At 31.5% G+C, this 24,414-nt stretch overlaps 1 protein-coding gene across 1 annotated transcript in view; it reads left to right on the forward strand.

Moving 5' to 3' along the window:
- The first annotated feature begins 18,998 nt into the window (after window positions 1-18,998).
- Nrt (Neurotactin) overlaps window positions 18,999-24,414 on the forward strand; it is a 41,813-nt gene continuing 36,397 nt past the window's right edge. Inside the window, exon 1 of the mRNA XM_040718136.2 lies at window positions 18,999-19,230. The gene's annotated coding sequence lies outside the window, so the exon portion shown is untranslated. The remainder of the gene's footprint in view (window positions 19,231-24,414) is intronic.

Genomic DNA, 24,414 nt, shown 5'->3' on the forward strand with positions numbered 1-24,414 from the left:
ATATATATTAGGGTGTACCATAATGACAAAAGAAGGGAATTTGGTATCGCCGGATATTTTTGATTTTATTTCCCTTAAACACGAAAATAAGCATCAAAAGTCCAATAAAATGGTTTTCATGGACGCATTTTGATTTGAAAATATGTAATATGTTTTTAAAAAAAAGGAAATTTTAGCGTTTTTTCATTAAAATTATCGATTTGAATCCAGTTAAAGGATTTTATTTTGTTAAGTATTATAGATGAAACATATATTTTACTACAATATTTTTATAATCTTTCTCTAACTTGCCTCGAAGGATGAGTATTTTGGTTCTAAATATGTTGCCAATTAATATGTATTCCCTTTTGGTACCTCGTATTACTCGCATTTATTTTGATGTTTCTCTTCATTTTTACAACTCAAATCTCGTTTTTTGATAGTAAGGGTTTAATATATTATTATCAAATATACTTTTTTTTTGTTCCTTTATGCCGAATAAGAAGCCTTACTTTACCAATTTATCATTTTGAACAAAAAAACAATCTTTTAAAAATACGACCTTTTATTTATAATTCCTTAATTTCTAAGATTGATTTGTTTATATTTAAGCATATTTTTATATTCTATAAGTTTGATATTATTCATCCGTTAGGAATATTCAATGTCTTCTTTTTTTTTGATAAAACTAATCAGTTGACTTTGAGGAATGACTACCGTGATAAAAGTCTCAGTGGCGTTATTCCAATACTTTATATTAATAATTGAAGTATCATCCCAATTGAGATAAGATGTAAGAGTATGGTTGTACACTGATATCGCCCAAATCACTTCCATCTCTTATGTTTCTTATTTTTGATATCCCAAATGATCTATCTTTTTCCTTCAATGCTTGATATTAAAAATAGTAGAGTGCAACTAATAGAGAAACTTTTGGTCCATAGACTTGTTTGAATAGTTTGTGAACTTCATAGCAATAAATTACCGCTATGCACCATAATAATAAGTTTGATGGTCTCAAAAATTTAGCTTACTCGTTTTCAGGTATCCTAGATTATATAAATAATATATATCAACTTTATTATGCGTTTATTATAAATAGGGAAAGTTGGGGAAAATTATTTGTGGTAACGTTCACGACTTTGAATTTAATTAAAGGGAAGAAAAATAAGGAAAAGTTTCCCCCTGCGTGAAATGTCTGAAAGTGTCTATGATGATTTGCCTTAATATCCATTTTATGTTTATTGCAGTAAAAAAATGATTATCTTAGGAATTGGATATGAATAACTTTTTAAAATGAAAATAGCCATTTTTTTACATTCAATATGGCTCATATCGGTAATTCGCTTTGTACGACTCTACATTTCAAAGCATGGGCTGGCTGGCTGTTATATGTTATATCAAATACAATAAAAAAAAGTAGCATTTCCAAAAAAAGTAAAAAATATCCCCATAAAATTTGTGGAGAAAGATGTGTGGCCTGCGGACTCTGGTCATGTTCTATTATCTTTACTATCAAGCTCTAAGCACGAAGATAGACAATTCAGGATATCAAAAATAAGAGATGGAAGTGATTTGGGAGATATCAGTGTACGGCCTTACTGTTCACTAACCTCAATTGGGATATTACTTCAATTATTAATATCCAGGATTTGAACAACGCCACCCTTTGATTATATTAGCCATTCCTCAAAGTCAACTGATTAGTTTTATCTCTTGATCGTCTCGACTTCCCAAAATACCATGCCATGCAAAAAGTTCTGAACGTGCAGTGAAAGAAGCAACCAACGCTTCAGCTCAAATTTGTGGACAAAAGAGATATCTGAGCCAAATATAAATTTTGTTTAATTTTCCCTATTAATGAAGCAAACAAAATTATTAAAAACAATTATGGATTCATATTTTATTTTTGAAAGGTTATTCGAAAAAAAAGAATTAAATATTAATAATAAAAAATTTCCTCTTTTTCGACATTTTACAGATTTTTTTTTTTGACATTTTATGGTTATTTTCTTGTTCAGAGGAATAAAATGCAAAATAAAAAATATCCTGCGATACCAAAATCCCAACTTTTGTGATTTCGGTACAGTTAAATATATATATACAGGTCCGTGCACTACAATTGGAACAATCTTTGACTTGATCCAGATCATGAACAAATTTATTCTGACAAACTTATTGGTTTTACTTAATACCATATATTCAACATGGGCCTCAATTCTCCGACTGAGTAACCATTTCACTTCATAAATAAAAAGATTGATAGTGCATTAAATCTTTTCATAAACGATCCCAGAGTTGGTTCCAATTACCCGATCTAGACTAACTGCACCATTATGGAATGATAGAGTAATGGAAAATCAGATGGTACCAATTAACGTACTCAAGCATAATCTATTCTTGAGTTATTGGGGCTCAAAATATTTTGAAAATTTCAAAATTAGCAAAACACGTACCAATTATGTTACGACATAAAAATTGAACTGAGGTTTTTTCCCCCCTCTATTTGTTAGCTTGTTAGTTACTAAGATTACAACAAAACTTGGTACGAAGATTATATATCTTTACAGTAAAATGACATTAAATTTGAGGGGTTAAGGTAACAAAAAATGCTAATTAAAAATGCATAATCGACCATAACTTTAAAACATATTGAGGTACAGAGCTTAAATTGGTATCTTTATGTAAGTTTAATAAATATACATCATATAAAAAAAATCTAATTTAGGAAAAAATGACCATAGGCGCAAGGTTAATAGAAATACAAGGTTATACCATAACGCTTTTCCTAAAAATGTTTGGCTTACACCAGACTTTTTAATAGTGACGTCAAAGAATATAACAGTTACCAAGAGTAGCTACATATCGCCTTCCTTAACTGCTACTGTTAAAGTACCCCTGTTATACTCTATGACGTCATAGCTGTACATCAAATTAAAAATTATTGCAAGCCATGATGGCATAAACTTGTATTTCTATTAACCTTGCATATGCCGAAGTTTGAGCTATACCGAGTGTCCGAGTTTATTAATTACGATCGTAGTATTCCAAGAAGTTCTCAATTTTAGAAGCTGTACGAATATACTGTAAAGAAGATTAGAAATAGTCTAACTTGAAGACATTGATGCTTTACCAATGAATAATTATTTTCTAATCTTTGAATGTTGGAACTTATTACCTCCACAACGAAGTTGATCTGAGGTTGTGTTTTTTGCCTCTGTTTATTGTTATTCAGGATTACGGCAAAGTTAAAAATCGATTTTGATCCAACTTAGAAGGAAGATTATATATGGTTATAGTAAAAGGCTATTTAGTTTTGAGAAGTGAAGCTCAAGGTAACACAAAACGTAAAAAATATATCATTGACCAAAACTTTGGGACAAATTAAGGTACATAACTCAATTTGATTGATGACGGATGTTTTGCGCTTTATCGAGTGACCATTCGAGTTGCTACTTGTTTTGGAATTTCTTTAAAAAGTAATTAGGTTCATGACTACAGGATTCCTGCTTAATCCAATTAGGAGTACAATTTTATTGCACAGTCATCTTTATTTTCATAGCTGTATGTTTTGGACCTTCATTGATACCATATAGATAATGTAACTTTTCCCCTAATTATATAAATCTTTGTAGGTATTGTTCTTGGTTCTTCGTTGAGTGAACAATTCTGTTTTCTACTCTACACGCATTGTTTGGGCTGTAAATCGTAATCATTTTCGGTATGTAAAAAAAGAAACCGAAAATCATTATGATAAACCTGTAGAGTATTTCGAAATATATTTGAAGTTCCAAGTATAAAAAGAAGGTTTAAATTAAATATCTAATCTAAATACTAAAAAATAAACCATCATACATTTATGTTAAATATACCAAATTAAACAATTGTAATCATATAACTAATAATAACAATAAATTATAAATACAGAATATTGAAATAATAGATTGATCCAAATAATATTTTCTTATTCTGACATGAATTCAGTTAAATATGTCATAACTTTAAGTTGCTAAACACAAGCCAGACGTGGAGTTTAATCAAAAAGATAATCATCCCTCTTCTTCATGTGGAAGTTGCTATATATAATTGTGCACAGGATAGATATATCTCTACCGATGAGATATAACTCATTATTAATAATAAAGTAAATGTCAAAATTATAAAATTAGACAATAAATATACTAATAAAAAAAATGTTAGAAATAAATCCATCTTAAGGATTTAGAGCAAAAGCTAATTATGTAGTAATGTCCGGTGATATTACTCCTTATTAAGAGCATCAAAAACGATATTTCCCCCCGTTATTTATGCTTGTATAACAACATACTATTATCATGAAGTATACGCACAATTGCTAATTATAATGTTACACCCAATGTAACTACCCCCGTTGTTGTGACCATTTAAGCAGTTGTTTTTGCACTTATGAGTTTTTTGAACACCATTTCTTGGGCTTATCAACCATAGCTAATCCTTAAGTGATAGAAAAGTAATATTTATTGACTATGTAATATTGGAAAACCTAATTATCATACCCAAGTCTTTAAGTGAAGAAACTAATATCAGACAAACTAGTGGCGAAGCATCCAAAGCTACTACTCCTGTTGTTGTGACAAGCACTTGTTTTTGCCATTTAATGAGTTGTGTATCATAATTCTTGATAATTTTAGCTAAAATAGAATCATATTTTATCGTTAACTTGATTTTATAGATGAATATCCATACTCTTGTTATGAGATGAGGATAATGAGTGGCGTGAAATTCTAGACAGTGGACTAAAGGCACATTTATATCGATAAATCCGACAAGCCATTTGTTTCTTATCCGGTAAGTATTTTCCAAATTATTGGGCCTTCATTTTCAGAAATCCAGACGAAGGCGATGTTATTTTAGGCATTTTATTCAGTTTTCTATCGACTATCAGCATCTAATATTATATTAATATTGAATAATAAAGGCGGGAATGACAACGTTCTTGATAGAAGATGTATATTATTTAATCAATGATGCCATAAGTATTTCTTCTCTTCTCCTTGCACGCTTTTGTATTCTTACCAAAATTATCAACCTTGCTTATTAGTAACTAGAGTTGATATCTTTCCGAGGAAAAAAATAGCGCGAGGAGAAAGCAGGAACAAGATATAGGGTACTACTGAATTAAGATCCTTTTTAATATCGGCTGCCTGTTATATATATTAAAACGAATTAATGATTTAAAGAGGAGAACCTTGAGCCTTTAAAATGGCATTAGTGCCGGAAAAATACCTACTGCCAAGGAAAATAAAATTCATGCTGTATACTGCCAATTACAAATTAACGGGCCAGCTAAAAAACACACCGGATTTACATTTATGTAAATAATGCATAAAAAAGAAGAAAGAGTATACGCAACAACCGTCTTTCCTTTTCTAATCGGTAAACATAGTTTTTTTCTTTACACAGATTCCTCCTTTATTCATATGTCACAATTCATACCCCTTCAAATAGGATTATGATCACTACTTATACGTCGTATTGAGTCAATAGGCTTTTATATCTAATAACTTAAACTTTTTTGACATAAGCCCATGGGTGTATAAGCGACAAAACTCTTGATACCCCTTTCTGAACTGCACTTTAAGTTCTTCTTTACATCGTATTCTAATAAGTCCTTCTTGTAACATGACATCCGTCTTTTCAGTTTCATCGTATAGCTTGATCATCCATGCCCATAGTAAAAACATCTCGAAACCTGATTATAAAATATGCATGGAGGACATTTAAAATTTTAAAATAGACCAAAACGTCATCATCCTGGAACATAGACGCCTTATAGAACTATATCAACTTCTAGGGGTTAATATAGACAGCTTTTACAAGGTCAGTGATATTGATGAAGGTAATCCATGTTTTTACAATTGATTTAAAAAAAACCGTATTTCCATTTCCCAAAAAGAGGACAATTTTTTCTTCTCAAAAGTTTTAAAAGAAACTAGGTGTAGTACCCGGCATTGCCCGGAGGAATTATGCTTCGGCTAATTTTTTTCTTTAATAATACTAGCACGAACAAGCTATCTTAAAATAACGAATGAAAAATAAAAAAGATTTTATTTATATTTAGATTGTTTATCTTAAAATTCTAAAATAAAACGATCTACCTTAAACTATAATTATATAACAGGTAAATTTATATTGTAAAACCTCCTTGAATACGACATTTTTAAGTTTTTTTTTTCTGTCCATTTGAAGTATATATAATCAAATCTGCACCCCCTTTGTCAGTCTTGAAAATGCAACATATAATTGACCATGTGAAAATGCTGATTTGAGTAAATATAAAGTAAATTTTTGAAACGTTTGACCTTTTGATCTATTTATTGTCATTGTTAAATTATTTGTTAATAACGCCGAAACAGCCATATATTGAAAAACCTAAAAGATCTTCCTGTAAATAGAATTAAGACGATATTACAAATAATTAAATATGTTCTCAAGTCAAATCAAGTTCTATTTTTTCCTTTGGATTAGAACATATCTACAATCACACACATTAAAACAGTGGTACACCATTCTTTAAGATCAGAATGTTTGTTCTCTGTCTGCCTAACTAAGCCAAGCAGCCAAGCCTCCAAGCAGCTAAGCTGCTCTCCTCCCAAACATTCAAAACTCCCACGTTCATTTTCAGTTTATCTTATTTTTACTTATTTTATGCCTCACTCGTAATATCATAGGGCGCAAACCGATTGACGACCATGCTAGCATCAAAAGGGTTCTCTTATAATATTTACAAAAAAAAAATTGTACATTCAATTCAAAATACCTCATTTTAACATATCATTAATTCATTCTCGTGTTAGACAAAGCAGATTGGAAATTGTACATTTATTGTTCAGATAACTATAAAAAAGAATTTGATTTGTATACAAAATGATAAATGATCATTTTTACGATAAGTTTTTATTGAACAAGAAAACTTTTATAAAACTTATTTTTTATCACATGAAACAAAGTAAATATGGAAAAGTTTCCATCTTTAGTTGATCTTCTCATAAGTTTTCTTTTGAAATAATAATAAAAAAATATTTGTTTTCAGAACAATGTTGTAGATACATTATAAGTTTTTACGTAATATTTGAATGTCAATAAAGGTGTTACAAGGATTTAATTGATACGAAAAATATTCTAAAACATAATTAGAATGATTCTTTTTTTTTAATAAATATCCTGGAGTAGAATAGAAAACCCAATTTCCTCCGGATATTAGTTCTTTATAAAAAGAACAATGTGTATTTTTTCATCCATTTGAATGCACATATATATTATATTACGTATTGACATCGTAGACCACTGATATATAATATAATATGTATAGGTACATATATCAATACAATGCCCCTCTTATTTTCCACTCAAATAGATCATCTCTTCTAAATCTCAAAAGTAAATAATCTCTTCAAGTTAAGTGGTTTACTTTTATTGAAATGGATATGGAGTATAACTCGAGATGGATTTTTTGTAATAGCACGAGGAAAAGGTGGGAGTGAGACATATGGTACACCTGAATTAAGATATTTGTTGGTATCATCTGCTTGTTTTATGATTTTGGAAGGAGAAAATGAATTCTGCCATAAAGAGGATAACTTTCTTCAATTAAAATAGTATTAGTATAAGAAAAATATTATAGTTATATATAAATTCATATATATTTATTTTATTTTGTATCTTTAAATAAATTTACACCAAAGATAGGCGAGAATTCTTCTTTGGGAGAGATATGTTAACACACACACACATGGTTATTAAATAATGAAAAAAGAAGAAAAAAGACACGCAACAACCGTGTTCTAATGGCTTTACTTTGTTTTTTCTTTACACTCATCCCCTCTTTAACATAACTCCCACAAATGTCTTATTAATCTCATAAAAAAGGAGATTTTAGAGGTTAAGATGCAGTAAAAACGTCCATAACACATGTACGAGGAATGTTTGACTTCCACCACGCTTTTAAAAATAGACGTCATAGTGTATGAGGGGTTGCGTGTTTTCTCAAAATCTGTTTTTCTTATCCGATATATCAAATTGAAAATTCTAGCAATAGTGACATCATAGACATTGCATATTTTGTCCAAATCTTTCTATCTTGCCTAGCAGTCGGTACGATACCTCAAATTGAAAATTCTAGCAAGCCCGATGACATTATGGTCTAATCTTGTAATTCTATTAAATTAAATTTTAACCTTTAATAGTAATAATTCGAGTTGAGTAGTCTATAATTAAAAAAAAAAAACACTTTTAATAATTCGAAAAGGAAAAATGGTTGTTGTGTGTTTTCTTTCTCCTGTTCTGTAATTTATTTACGGTTAAATTACAGCCAACTCCGGTTAACAACCACTGTTTTAAACAAACTCTACTTGAAAAACATAATTTAAAAATAATAGAAAAACAGCTCATAAATCAAAGCACAATGTACCACATTCTTCATAGTATGTCATTTCAACAATAAATCATACTCCTATTAGAAAAAAATTAAAACAAAATTAACTTCAATATATTTCAATAATACCTTATTCCTGGACGGGGTGAATAAATATATTAAGTAGGGCTGGGCATAGGGATGAACGCTGAAAGAAAGCTAGAGTAAGACATTTGGTACTCTCGATTAAAGTATGTTTCATGAAATCACATACTTATTAGGTTTGCGTGACCGGAAGTTACGCCCTGTGCAGTTTCGCCATGGGGAGTTTCGCCATCATACATATATTATATCATAAATGTATCTTCCACATATAATTTAAGGTCTTCCTTGTTGTTTCTTATTATAATGAATTCGAACCGTCTGATATGTAAAATAGTTGTCGACCACTGCCCTCTCTTTGGTCTACAGAATGGGTAGTATAATCCGATTTTGTGAAATGGAGGTTGCACAGTCTTGAATTCTTAATAATTGTCTATATTTTTTAATTCACTTTGAGATCCCCTTTCTGTTTTGGATTAGTCCTCTCCCATTTGGATTCAAGTTCCAGATTAGGAGACACATTGAAACCAGGAAAACTATGGTATATGATCTTAGGATTCTTGAGGGTGCTCTCATAACCTTGACGGCATCCGGGGTACAACACTTCCCTCCCATCCCCTTAAACTTATCAGTCACGATTGGAATCCGGAAGCTTTAAGTATAGTATATTTCACTACTCAAAACAATGACTAATCAATTATAAAAGTAAGCCGTGTCTTGGAGCCGGCGTCCTTTTTTATTCATCTGCATGTAGTCCAGATAGCTCTAGATGTCCATGGTCGGATACTAGTACTAGTTTAAATATCAAAAGAAATATATCAATGTCACTTATTTATTATTTGCTAACGGGTTCCCAATATTTATCGGGATGTGGTAATTGAAACTTTGAATTCCCGGGATCCTGTTCTAAGACAATGTCCCAGGAAATGAGAAACATGTGTAGTAGGATTATTATACGTCTGCTCTATTTCTGATTACTATTTATAAAATGAATGTTGAATGTCAGGCAGGTCATAATTGATTCGTTATGTTTGATGCGTCTGTACATTTTTTCAAACAATGCGTATATATATGTAGAATCATACACATATAATAACAAAACTTGGTTTAAGGAAGCAGATGGACCAATTAATGTTTTTATTATAAATTATTTGTAGATATTCAATTGATAGAATGAAAAAATAGTGATTGACTCCATCAATAGAAATGAATCCATCCCACAATAATAATTATGCAATAAATGCTCATAAGTTGACCCCTTTTGTGTGAAGAGAGAAAAAAAAGTTAAGGGAGGAATGACCCCCATAAGCATTTCTCCTAAAAAATAGCACGCATCATTATATTTCTATTTAAAAAATTGAGCCACTGGTTCTTTAAAAAATAAAAATAAACATCTGCCTGCTGAGAGACAATGCTTTTTGTGTGATGTTAAAAGGTTTCAAAGGAACAAGGAAAAACTATATTATAGAAGAAAGCATAAAACATTTTTTGAATTTTAATTGTACAACATATGTACGTAGATAATTCAATTCTCACAGTGGAAAAGTAGGTCAAAAACTTGGGATCAATGGTCCAGGGGATCAAAACTAATTTACAGGCGAAAGGTTGCGGTTTTATAATAAGAATGACGTCACATATTCATGAAAGCATAATTGCAGAAATTTTTATGGTTATTGATTTTCAAAGGTCATTTTTCCAATTCAACCATCCTTTATCACAAAACACACATAAAAACCTATTTATTTTGTTTTCAGCTGTCGATTTCCTTGTCTTGCTTGATACGTCATGGCTATTTCATAATATATTATTTTTGATAAATAATCAAAGTAATAAGTACTTATGCTCCGTTTCGAAAAGAACAGGAATACATTTTTTGTGGATCCCTCATCATTTATAACATATATATATTGGGTATTTTATTATTTATATGAAGAAATTTTGGCTATCATATACAAATAAAAATTTATAGCTACTCTTTTAATAAAATATTATTAAGCAAAGTTATAATAAAGTATCGAATAAAATACTATGTAGACTTTAATATTAAAAAATATACGGGGTGGAAAGATTAAATCTGCCGCGCCGAAGAAACGAAATTACAGTTTTATTTTTAAAAATTTATTCAAATCAAGAAACATACATGTTTACTAGGTTATAGAAGAAGACATTGATTCAATGAAACCACCTTCCACCTCCAAAACCACCGCGATACGTGCGTAGAAACGGGAGCACACCTCTTGAACTTGCACCGGCCGGAGAGAGGCGAATTTGCAGTGGATAGCGGCAATAAGGTTGTCCTTGGTGTTGTGGGGGTTCATATTGGTGTTATTCTTGACGTAGGACCACATCCAATAGTCAAATGTGTTCAAACGCATTCTTTTTCAGCCACTTCTGGGTGACATCGGCCTTATGGGTGGGGGTAGAGTCCTGCTGCTAGAACGGAAGAAATCTCCTTTTGTTAAAAGTTACTAACCAAAAAGTAGAATAGTAGCGCATCTTCGATAACTCTCATTGAAAACATTGTCCTTTTTTTCCATGTTAAAGAGATGTTGTTGTCACTGGGCTTTGTTTGTAACTAACCAAATACTACGAAAGCTCTTAGCATCAGAAAAATCAGTGACAGAACAAAATCTATGGCTGTGACTCTGCTACAAAGTTGCGGCAGATTTATTCGTTCCACCCTTTTAAAATTGGCGAATAAAGAATATGGCCGTAATAGTATGTATAAGAGATAAATATTGGCTGGTATGATTGACTTATTTGGCTAACTACCAGATGATTTCGGGTCTTTCTTAGTTTCTTTTCGGAGGAAAGGTTGCGCTGTACAATAGAAGGAACGATGTATTATAAAAAATAACTAGTTAAATAAATAATTAATGCATTTATAATTGAGTTAAAAAGGGACCAAATTCATTCCATAATACCGAGAATACCAAAAATAGCCAGTCATTTTGATATAATTTAGAAGCAATTTAGAATGCAGAGTAGTCCAAATTAGAAAGGGGGTACATGGGCACCTGCCCCTAAAATAACGCAAAATACCCTCTTTTTACAATTAAAAGTTAAAACTTTATTTTATAAATATCCCATAAGCCATTGTAATTTACCCATCCAACGTTTTAGACCTTCCAACTCTCCTGGAATGGTAGTAGAACATAGATCAAGTATTAGGTTAGCTAAAAAGTTCAAAGCGTTTTTCGCTAGATGTCTTTAGTGAGCTATATCTCATGAATAATACATTGCATAAAAAAAGCTTTAAGTATACTTAAAGGTTAAGCGTACACTTAAAAAAAGTTCATCTACATTTTTGTGTTGGATGAAGCCAGTTGTGTGTTACAGCGTTCCAAAATGGAACTAAAAAAGAGAAAATTCGATAAATTCCACAGTATCAATACAACCAAGTTCAAAAGATGGAGCAGGCGCCCAAACAAATTTGTACTGCGCATGAGCCTATTTCAGTATCGAATGCAACATCTAAGGTTTGATTCCAGCGATTCCGTTCTGGTAGTATAGACGTCAAAAATGTCGATAAAATAATGCAAATCGTCGAGATGGATCGGCATTTGAGCACTTGGACACGAGCCTCATCGTCAAGAGCTGCCAATAAGTTCGCCGGCGTATCAAGGCTGCTATTGCTTGTGAAGGAGGCCATTTTGAATAAAAAATATTGGATTAAAACATATCAAAAATGGGTTTTAAGTTTTTTTTTTTAATTAGTCATTGTACTCCAAGTTTTTGTATCCGGACTCTTTACAAAACGTCATTATTAACGATTTATCTTTAAATCGCACATTTCGGTATGAAAAAAGGCAAAATTATTTATTGGGTCAATAAAGGTTATAATAAAGCATTATTTTTTATTTTGCATAAAACCATTTTGAGAATCATTTTTCTAATCTATAAAAAAATATTTATAATGTTTGTTTCTTTCTATAATCCTTTTAAGTTGCAAAAAGAGAGGCATTTTGAACATGTACTTTGATCTTTTCTTTTTGAAAATGCAAAAAAAAAAAGAAAGAAGATAGATGGGGTCTATACGCGGATCATCGAAATGTTCTTATCGTTATCACTTTTTGCTCCATATGGGTCATAGGATTGAAAAACAAAGCATCCTATTGGATAGAATTGCCATCAAATAATGTATAATTTATATTTTATAATTATGTTCTGAGTCATTTTTAGATTACACGCACTTTTCCTTACACGGGCGTTTCTTGTAATCCAAGAAGTATTTATTTGAATTTCGCGCCCTTGTTTGTTCATTCTCGCTCGGTTGTTGCTATGTAAGTAAAACGATTATTTTTGAGTATTAGAGTATTTACGAGTATTATTATTTACTTTTTCTACTTTCCATTTTGATATGAGGTTTTTTTTTCTCGAATGAGAGTTAATTAAATTGTGATTCTATGAATTGTATTCATTACTAAATCCTGTTAATGACTCTATAAATAAATGAAATCCAAGGACTCATTAATTCCTCCAAAGATAATTCCTTTCCTTTTTTTGCCTAAAATCAATAGATTAGAAGGAAAAAACCTCTTGATGGAGCTAAACAACCCTACATTTTGAAGTGTATATAAACTAATAAGTAAAAGTACCTAAGATTATCTTGATCAAAATTGAATCTGGCTTATATTTGTATTCTTCGACAAACTATCGTTAATTTCTATCACCAAGTTATTCTAAATAATACTTTTGAGTCCTGCAAATGGTATTAAAAGTAGCAAGAGTTTATTTCATAATGACATATGAGTGTCAAATTAAATTCCATAAATAAAATGAAGGTTTTAAACAATATGTAGTTAACACTCTTGAGTATCTCAACTCATCCCAGAAATTTGAATATGAAGTCCATAATTGACCAAAATATGTCTATGAAACATTGGACTGCATGTATCTCATCATTCATTAAGAGACGTATTGAGTGATGGCATACATACAAATAAATAAAAATTTTTTTATATGACAAAGTCATGCTTTTACAACTTTAAATGAAAATTAGGGGATACACAAATTGATTTTGAAGTTGGTGCAAAGCGTTGTTTGGATCTGTTCGAGCAAATAAAATGGATTCATTGAATCATTAAAATATGTAACAATAGATGAAATATGGATCTACTACAATACACTTGAAAAAGTCAGTTGAGTGGACACCAGCCGGTAAAAGTAGTTTACAAAACTGGCTTCACAAAAATTACTCTAACCTCTAAACTAAGGGTCCAAATACAATGAAATTTTGGCACGTAGTGTTTGAAGGTTAATACTAACCGTGGGTATGGCAACAATATTGACATACAAGGTACAAAAGCTAGATGTGCTGCGAAAATTTTTTTTTTTTTTCGCACGCAAATTTCTCTTCAACCAGTCATCAGATAAAGAAATATAAAACCAGATTCTAAAAGCTTGATGAATCCTTATTTATTCAATAGAATCATCTCCAGCCTCAATTATAGTCTTTATACGAGGCCGAAAGCACACACAAGCCTTCGCCACTTGGTCCCTTGGCAAATCCTGGAATTCTTTCTTGATCCGACTGATAAGTTCGTCTTTGGTGCTGCAGGGGGTTCGGTTGATTTGTCGTTCGATGGTGCTCTACACACAAAAAAAAATCCATTGGATTCAGATCTGGCGAGTTTGGAGGTCAAAAGTATGGCCAAATAAAGTCAAAAATGTCTTGGATCAATTTGATACTGTGGCATTACTGTTGCCTCAAAATCACCTTTAGAGGCCTCGAAAACCTTAAGAAAAAATGTCTCAAATGATGGAATATATGTATTGTGCACCCTGTTTATGTGTGAGACACAGGACTTTTTGAGTGATGTGTTATTTATAATATATAAAAATATTGTGCATTTCTCATTTTTTTAAAGATAGTTTTGTATATATCATTGATTTATTAATACACCCTATAAAAGTTTACCTTGTTATAATATTTAAGAACGTCTAAAGTATAAGAGTAAATCAATTTTTCTATTATATACATACATTACCTGTACAAGAAACATAGTTATAATTACTCATACAATTAAGTTCTTCATCCCTTTAAGGGAATTAGAAAGCACATACACTCCCTCACATAAAACCCTTTGGCCTTATTCATCTGAAATATAATTATTCTTACTTAATAATTTATTCAAAACTTTTTCTATTAATGAACATAATTGCCGCTTATTTAGTCTCCTTCGCATATGTATACATATACCGGGCGGTCCATTGAAATCTGAACACTTACCAATTCAATAATTAATGAAGGTTGATTGATTGAAATTAATTCATATTTCGATATTGGATCTGGAAAAGGGGTTTTAAGTACTAGACAGTGAAAATACAAGAGGGTAGGGGGGGGAGGGTCGATAATGGATCCAGGTATGCTACTAGGCTTGCCAAAGCCTTATAATATGATAACTATAACATTTCTTAAGCCAGGTTTTCGCACAAACTTCACTATGCAAAGCTCCCCCTCATAATAATACATTTTTAACTAAGGCCCCCTTTATACAAGTTTTCAGGACCCCTGTTGGAACTTGGGGAACTACGCACTCTACGTATAAGGTAGCTGAATCCCTGTTTGTATGGAATATAATTTCCTGGGTCCGAATTTTCTAGTGACACCCCTTGTTTTAAATGTGCGTTACCAAACTGATCATGTATTAAAAAGAACAGAGACTGAAGATCGGAACAGAGACCGATAAAGCTGAACAGAGACCGTTGAAATGAAATAGCCGAGATCAGAACCGATAGAACCGCTGAACGTGAACCGGGTACAACCATGCTCAATTCTATTCTGAGTCCTACAGATACTTACAAAAAGGTATGAGTAGTAATGTTCAACGTGTGTATTTTTTAGTTCGCCCCGTTTTTTTTTTTAATATGAATTCTTAGGAAATTTTGTTTGTAGTGATAGGGGATTAGAAATTTGAGAGGTTACGTCATTAACGTACTAATTTTTTTAATATAATGTAATGAAGCTACAATCTCCAGTTGTAATATCAGTTTAGTATAGTACCGATTTAAATGCACCAGTTGACGGGTACCACTATAATACCGGTATACCGAACAGAAATACTCCTTACTATTAAAATTAGTTTTTAGGTTATGTTTCTGCCTTTTTGTTTGATGTCAAAAATTAAAATAGAGAAGAAATTAGATTTCATTTAGGAAAAATGATTTTAGGCTATATGCAGGAACGGAGTTTTCAGTCCTAAATAATGAAAGACGTAACATTAATCATAATATGAAGCACAGATTATCTGTTACACAATTGGGTCTAACAAGATCTGCTTCAAAGTTTTTTTTAGATGATATACATTTTCAATTGAAACTATTAAATTAATAATGTGCTCATATAAAAGTGAATAAAACAGGAAATATGTTTGATTTAAATACTAAATACTTATGTCATTACGAAAAATGAATGTGTCATCTCGTTTCTTTTTTATAGAAGTGCATATTTACATATTTGTGTCAAATGACATGGAAAAAGACCGCATCATTAATTATTATCAGTAGAAATACATTCTTCTATATAGGTAAATACGCTCATATATAATTATATGACTAAAGAAAGTAAATACATATATATCAAGAAATGTCAATTTAGATAGGTAGCTAATTAATTATATTTGCCTTCAAAAATAACTATATAGTGTGCGAGGTCAATCGTGGACTCCTTGATAATGAGCAAATCGAGTAAGCTTTTGCAAGAATGAAAATTCAAATTGAGCTTTATCACAGACTTTTCATTGATATATCTTTTTAATTATAAAAATGATTTCTTTTGGCTGCTACCTGTCCCAAAATGTACTGCAGCATTTATTGGTGAAGGCTTAGGATATAGCCGCCTACTGCTTCTTGACGAAGGCCTTGAGGTCATCCAAATTTCCGTGAGGCGTAGCACATACTCTCATCTCGACTACACTCCAAAGGACATAGTCGAGGGGTAACAGACTGAGAGGAGTGTACCCAAATTGACCCATTATGCTTTAACCAAGTCAACAATTTCTGGCCTTTCTTAACCTATTTGGCCTTGGTTACTGTTACAGGCAGTTTCCGATGTCGTTATACATAAAAGGCCCTCTCAAAATCCTTCACATCCCTCCTAACAGTCGAATAACTGACATTGAGAGTCTTGGCATGTTCTTTCATCAAGTTGGCTGGACTTCAGGTGATCAAAGTGTACAAGTCCTCCATGATTCCGATGGATTTCTCCTGAACCCACCATTGTATTAACTGGAAACATCCTTACTTTTTATAAAGCAACCTTGTATTTCATAATATTGGTCCAGATATGACGTACAAAAATAACTTGGGACCAACTACGAAAAAAACGGTGTCAGACCGAGGTTCTAAGCTAAAGAGCGAAAAGACGCAAAATTGTTAGCCAATTCCTCCTCCCAATTATGTAATGATTGTTTAATAATTGTAGGGAAATGTTCACAGTTTAACAAGTGCTGATTCAAATTCAACATATTAACCTTCAAAGCACAGATACGAGGAGGGGGGAAGCAGAAATATCGATAGCTGACAAAAATACAGTGTAAATTTGCCTTGATTGATATTATTTTTAGACAAAAATATTTCAACATGGTTTTTAAAAAAGTCAGGATTATCCTTCCTTTCAGTTACATGAATTATACTTAAGCACCAGCTGATAAACACTAGCACAATATATATAAAAAGGTCTATTTGCGACGAAATAAAATACAAGAAACATAATTATAATTATTCATATAATTATGTTCTTCATCCTTTTAAGAGAATTAGAAAGCGGATGCACGCTCTTCCATAAAACCCTTTGACCTTATTTATACAAAATGTAACCATCATTACATAAATTTCTACAAAAGAAAAAAAACAAGATTTGAATACCATTTCTCAAAATGTCAAGACTATCCTTTTACCTATAGAATATACAGTCTGCGCTATCTATCTCTACTTCAAAAAGGATCTTTCTTCAAACACAATTTCTTTCCGACCAGTTATCAAATTAAAAAATAAAACTAGATACCTTTATGGATTCTGATTTATTTTGTTGAATAAAATCACATCCAGCTTCAATCATGGTCTCAATAGGACGCCAAAAGCATAGGTAAGGGTATCAGTGTTTGGATGACGGATACTGCAAACCTTCATCGAGGGGAGGGGATTAGCATCAGGACTGTAGGGTTGTAAAAAGTGTCATAAAAAGTTCAAAAGAACTGAAAAGACTTATTAAAAAGAGTCTTGCAACAGAGGAGATGGGTTTCTTTCTTTGCTGGTGTCAAAAGTGGCCTCTCCACCTTCACAAGGCTCTTTCCACCCACTTTTTTTATAGCTCTCTGGACAGTCTGGTGTAAAAACACCAGATCTCTTTCATGGGCCCTCATGGACTTGAGGGCATTGGCCTAAGTTATTTTATTTAATTCATCCGGAGCCAATCAGGCCTTTTTGATTGAAATCTTCTTCCTCTCCAACGTTTCGGACTTACTGACAGCCTAAACGGTGGTCCTGGAGACGCCCAACTGCTTGGAGTGCGCGAATGGAAATTCGTCGATCACGTTCAAGTGTAATTTTCGAACTTTGTTTTGTAACTAATTGTGTATGCTTTAAATATCAAAATATGAGTTAATTTCAACCACTCAACTTTAATCAATTACTGAGTTGGTAAGTGTTGAGATTTCAATGATAATTGGAATTTTTTTTATTAATAAACTGGCGTTTCATATGATTTGCATCTCAGGCTGTGAGTGTGTCTATTAAAAACGGAGAGTAGGACTTGTTGGGGAGTTATCTTCTAAATTAATAATGGAAAATTTGTCTCTTAGTCGGCGCCTAATTACTCCAGGACATGCTGGGATGAGGGTGGGGGTACAAATTGGGATAATATTACCCCTTTCCCTCTCCTACTAACGGTCCCCATATATTGTAAAAGAATTTAGCAGCGATCTTTCCAATCCGTTTAATAAACACTACATAAATCATCAATTGAATTTGCTTTATCGTAGACACCAATATATATATAATTTCTATAAGGATTATGACTAACGTAACTATGGGATTAAGTACAATTTTCATTAGAAAAGGTGACATAATAAACAGGGGAAGAACGTTATATTAAATATAAATAATTCAAGACCCACGTTCCTTTATTGTTGGATCAGAGTTTTTCAATTAGAATATTTCCATTGTAAGGAATGATTCATAATAAATAACAATTGATAGACGTCGAAGAAGGAATCCCCCCCCCATTGGATGGAGCAGTAAGAATGCCGGAGGTGCATAACATCTTCCGCACATACAATAGTAATAAACCATCAAAAAACCACCTCAAGAAGTCATTTTGGGTAATATTATCGGTGTATAGTAGTCTGAATGTGCAAACACACGCTGAAATGTTATTTGAGTTGAGTGCACGCTAGTTGTAGTCCTGGTACTGATGGGGAAGAAGAGAGAAGAAAAAAGAGAGAAAAGATGCTTCTTCTTTTTTTTTTCTTCCTCTCTCCTTTTTTTTCCCCAAATGGGGGACTTTTATATTTTAGAAATCTTTCAGTCAAACAGAACTACTAGGTCAGTAGAGGAGCTCGTAGCCCTTCTCTGTGCTTTTTCTCCCTTTCTTAATACATACACACATTAAATATCCTTGTCGTAGAAAGCATTTTTCCCTCCTTTTTAAAGTCTTTGTTTTACAATATTCAAATATTACTTGAAAAAGACCTGTGCGAGTGTTTATTGTATTAAAAGAATCAAAAGTCCACCATTCATATATTTATTTGTACAAGGTAAGAAGACATTGTTATCTTTATATACTTTTTTCTACTGTGTAATTTATATATTTGTAAAGTATACAATATCACAAATGATTATATTTGAAGATGTTGAACAAAAAAAGTGTAAATCTACACTCCTTCCCATATTATTTTTAATAATTAATAGTTGTAATGAAGAGGATAAGGATGGGATTCAAGGTTTTTATTGAGATTAAAAGAGCCCTGCAGAGTCTTGAATTTCATGCTATGAGTTGTAATGAAGAGGATGACAGTATTTGAGTTGGAGTCATGCACCCTAAGGAGACTTGCTTTGTTGCCTATCAATCCCCTATAACTTTAAAAAAAAAGATATTATAAACCCATTAAACAAAGGATATTCAAAGAATAGTCTTTTTAAATTTATTTTTAAAAATATTTTTAAATTTTGTAAATAAAAAAAGGTCATCAAAATATTATATTTCTTAAATAAAAGGTCATTTGTAAAAATAAATAAATAGACCTGCTTCTATTTTATATAAAAAAACAGGATTTGAAATTATTCGATTCATTATGATTATAAAAATTTGAAATCCATATTGTGGACGCGATTATTTCTAAAATATAGATAATCTGCTGATAAAAATGATGTTCTGTAAAATATCTAAAAATGATGTAGATATCATAATTTTAAATTTTGCGGATGTGGTTATTCCAAATATTTTTAGAATGCGGATAATTATTTGGTTATCCTAAACATCACTAATTTGAGGCATATTATTATTAATGATGGATTTGGTTACTACTCGAACTTGAATAAAACATTTGATCTTATTACTAAAGCCCATCATTTTCTGAAAATGACTCAAACTATGACAAATATTTTTGGGGGAAATTTAACTTTATTAAAACTTGAAAAATCAAAGCAAATCACAGCATTCGAGTAATAAGGATTGGTCAAATTTTTTAGTAATAGTGCTCCAAAGAACACTCAAAAACTAGTACAAACTATTAAAAAAAACAGCTGATATATTTGAAAGGAGAAACCACACTACGTAACATTATCTGGAAAGTCTCTTGTCGAAGTCGACTTGGTGTTGAACTCAACAACTTGAACTTGACCTAACTCTAACATTGGTATATTGCCCAAAGATCAACTCGACTCGAAGCAGAACTCAAAAACCCAAATTCGAATATTTTGACTGGAATACATCCCTAGTTATATTATGAAAATCTCTGCTCATTAAGACAATACATAGTTTGAATATATTGATATAAACTTCTTTGACTCCAACTTCCTCCATAGTCCATGTTGGGAGTAGGGCAGAAGCGGCCGTAGGGGCTGTACCAAATTAAGGATTTTTTTGCTTAAAATAGAAAATTTATTATTATAATTTTTTTTCAAAAAATGGAATTTTCTGTGAATAGCTATGGATTTTTGAAATTTTTCCACAAAAAAATTTAATATTTAAAACTTTTTGTGAATAGCTGTGTATTTTTGAAAGGCTTATCGATTAAAAAAAAAAAAATTCTCATTAAATATATATATATATACAAAATCTTCCGGACGTCCCTATAGGTGTACAAAGATAAGGGGCTCTGAAATACATTTTTTTTTGTAAAAATCAACAATTGTTATTGCATAAATTGCTCTTCCTTTATCGCAATTCTATGGATGAAAGGACCACTCTAGCGTGTTTGTTATCTGTATTTTCGCTGATTAAATATTTGGAGCAGTAAATAATTTATGGATTGTCTAATCATGATGAAAAATTGGATTAATAACTTTCCCCCTTATTCCTTGAAAAGAAGCGTGTACTTATAAAGTACATAGATCCGCTCTGAATAAAAATTGAAGCAGGTGCGACTTAACAAATTGTTTTATATTCTGGAACCATATTCTGCATAACCCCTTTTTGTATATAATACGGATTATATATAACATATATATATATATTTGTTTCAAAAACACAATAAGATCATATTATGATTTAGATGATTCATATCTTGAGAATCAATTTGTTCTCGTTTCCATTAGATTGATTAATCTTTTGTTTTCGACAATTCACTCCAAAAAGAATACATAAATATATAAAAAATGTAATTACGGATATTATCTACTATAATTGTCATTAATTTGAGATGATAATCACTCAATTCCCGTACATTTTATATTTAATTAAATTGAGTGAGTTAGTCACCTAGTTAGGCCCTCTTTGAGTTTTTCCCTAAAGCCTTTTAGATAATTACTGTTATTTGTTTTATCTAAGTAATCTGACACATGAAGAACTTGTTACTTGTATATATCTACTTCTGATGCACCGTTGTTTGTTCTTATCTGTCTGGAGCAGGATACAAAGGAACTATATAAACTCCGGAGGAGTTAATCCCTTTGGGATTTCATGAGAAACATTTAAAGAAAGGGATCAGCTCCACTTCTACACGTCTTATTCTTTCATAAAGAAACGTCGCATTTTTCTATCGTTTTCATCTATATTGAGAATATATATTGTACATTAGACTCGTTACTTCTACAACAAAGTTGAACGGAGGGTATGTTTTTGCCTCCTTTTAAATCTCTTGATCAAACTAGGTACAATATTCGATATATATATATATATGGTCACAGTATGAGGGCACTAAATTTTGAGGGGTAAAGGTAGCACAAAACATAATCTAGAAATTGGTAAAGTGCCTAAAATCAAATTGAGTTAAGTATCTTAATTTGTTCCGTAGTTTTGGTCGATTATGCATTTTTAATGTTTTTTGCTATCTTAACTATCACCTTTGACCTGGACGTCTCATAATTTAATGGCTTCTTACTGTGGTTACATATAATCTTCGTACCAAGTTTGATCAAAATCAATATGTAGCATTATCCGTTATCCTGGTAACTACGAAACAAATAAACAGAGGCAAAACATAATCTCCATTCAACTTTGTTGGTGAAGGTAAAATGATTAATCGACCATAATTTAGAAATAAGTTGAGATACAGAAGTCAATTTAATTTTAGGTGGGGGTTTTGCGCTATACGGAGTCCCCATTCTCGTTCTTATTTATTTTCAAAATATTGAGGAGGGGGAACAAGGTATAAAAATGTTCATTTTGTTAAAAATTGAGACAATATATAGTTCGATCCATATTAATCAATGTTACGATTTATCATTGAAAGTTCTAAGTTTCATAACTTATAGAACAAAATAACATTTTTACCTGAAAATAGTTACAATAACTCAAAAGAGTTATCTTTATAAAAACCTTTTTATAAAACCATGACCATTGAATTATTTCTTGTAACAAAATGATGAATAAAGTACTGCTGTACCGCTTATAGTGCGCACTTTTTGTCCTTCATCTACAAACATAATATCACAACATTTTTTACAAGTGTTTTTAAAAATGAAGAAATAAATAAAATATCAGGGGTGTCTACGGGGGGAAGGCAGATGGACTGTAGCTCCCCCTCTAAATTAAGAATTTTTGCTTTTAACTAGAAAATACATATTGTATTTGTTTTTTTTCCAAAAAATATAATTTTTCATATTTTTTTCAAAAAATTTTACTTTCTGTAAAGAGCTATTGATTTTTGAAATTTTTCTTAAAAAAGTGTTATATTTCAACGGAACTTTTTGAATTTTTTTTTTTTTTTTTGTCAACAACTGTGGATTTGTTATTTTTTTCCAGAAAAATTTATATATAAATATAAATTTTTGAAATTTTACAAAAAAAACTTCTTTTTTTATAACTAGCTATGGATTTTTGATAATTTTTTCAAAAAAAAAAAGAATAAATATTTGAAATTGAACTATTGAAATTTTCAATTTTTTTCCAAGAATTTTTTTTTTTCTGCAGACGTCCCTGTGCTCATGCAATCCACTCATCAACTAAAAACATATAGTTTTCGAAAAAAGCAAATGTAAGTACCACTCCAATGTATTTGAACATATATGAGACATTTATTAGTTGTAACATATACAAATTATAGCTCATCCGAGCAAAAAATTCATTTTTTGAAATTACATATTTTATTAAAAATGAATTGAAACAACATATGTTAAGTTTTCCTGATGAAAGATGAGTCCCTAATTTATGTACACACATCGTCCTCATATGTATAGATGGAGTATTTGCTCAGCCAACAACCAACGAATCCCTCCCCTCCCTCAGTCTAAGACACTAATCAATTCTTTTGATTGCTATTATATAAACTATACGTATATATAATGGATTTTTATGATCCAGCAGGCAGACTTTTTGACAAGTTAGAATTTGATTTTTGTTCTATTTTATTTATTTTCCATCCTGCGCATCTGCGCATCTCTGTCTACGTATTCATAAGTCTACCGAATCCCCATTTTAGTTTATGAATACGGTCATATATAACAGACATATATCCAAAGATATTCTTTTATTATTCGATGCTTCTTTTGTGTTGATGTGTGTCTAACAAGCAACAGAGTTGACGGAATGTTAGTATGTTATGTACGTTATTTCTTTTTATTACGACTCCATTATGATTACTGAGTTTTCTTTACTTGTCTGGACCCTAGTCTAAGGAAAAAAGGAGTCCTTCTTTTAGTGATGGGCTTCTGTCTGAATAATCATAGACGGGTCTGAGACTGTTGTGATTTTTAAGTCAATGGATCTAAGTTTGTTCAGGAGAATGATCTTGTCGTAAAGCTTAGTGAAAAAACAAAACAAAAAAAAAACGGTCTTGATATAGTTTCACATCAAAAAATTTCAGTAAAAATTTGAGTCGACAAATGACATAATAGGTTCGGGAAAAAGTAATATCGTATTTTCGCTTTAATTCAATGCTATATCAGAAGTGTTATAATCATTAGATTTAACCCAAGTATGCCCTGTTCTGTTCGATAACTTTTTGCCAACGGGAATCAGACTTCATAATGTCCTTTTCGTAGAAGCACCTAGTCCCTATTGTAGGGACTGACTGTAGTGTGGATGTATGAGAACTTCCCATCCGGGCTCCCGTAGCTTCGGGCCCGTCATTAAAGATGTGGGCGGCCTGTTGTTGTCTTTATGATGTCTTGTTGTCTCCTATTGAGCAATGCTGGTGTATTCTTTTTAATCCCCAGCTTCAAATTGAATTGTTGAATTGTTTTGACAATAGAGGAAAGAATTGAGGGGGGGGGAAACCCCTCCAACCACTGTTGTGCAACACGAACCGAAACAGTATCGGCCCCGTATACATCGCAAA

The sequence above is a fragment of the Lepeophtheirus salmonis genome, chromosome 8, assembly GCF_016086655.4.
Source record: "Lepeophtheirus salmonis chromosome 8, UVic_Lsal_1.4, whole genome shotgun sequence".
NCBI lineage: Eukaryota > Metazoa > Arthropoda > Copepoda > Siphonostomatoida > Caligidae > Lepeophtheirus > Lepeophtheirus salmonis.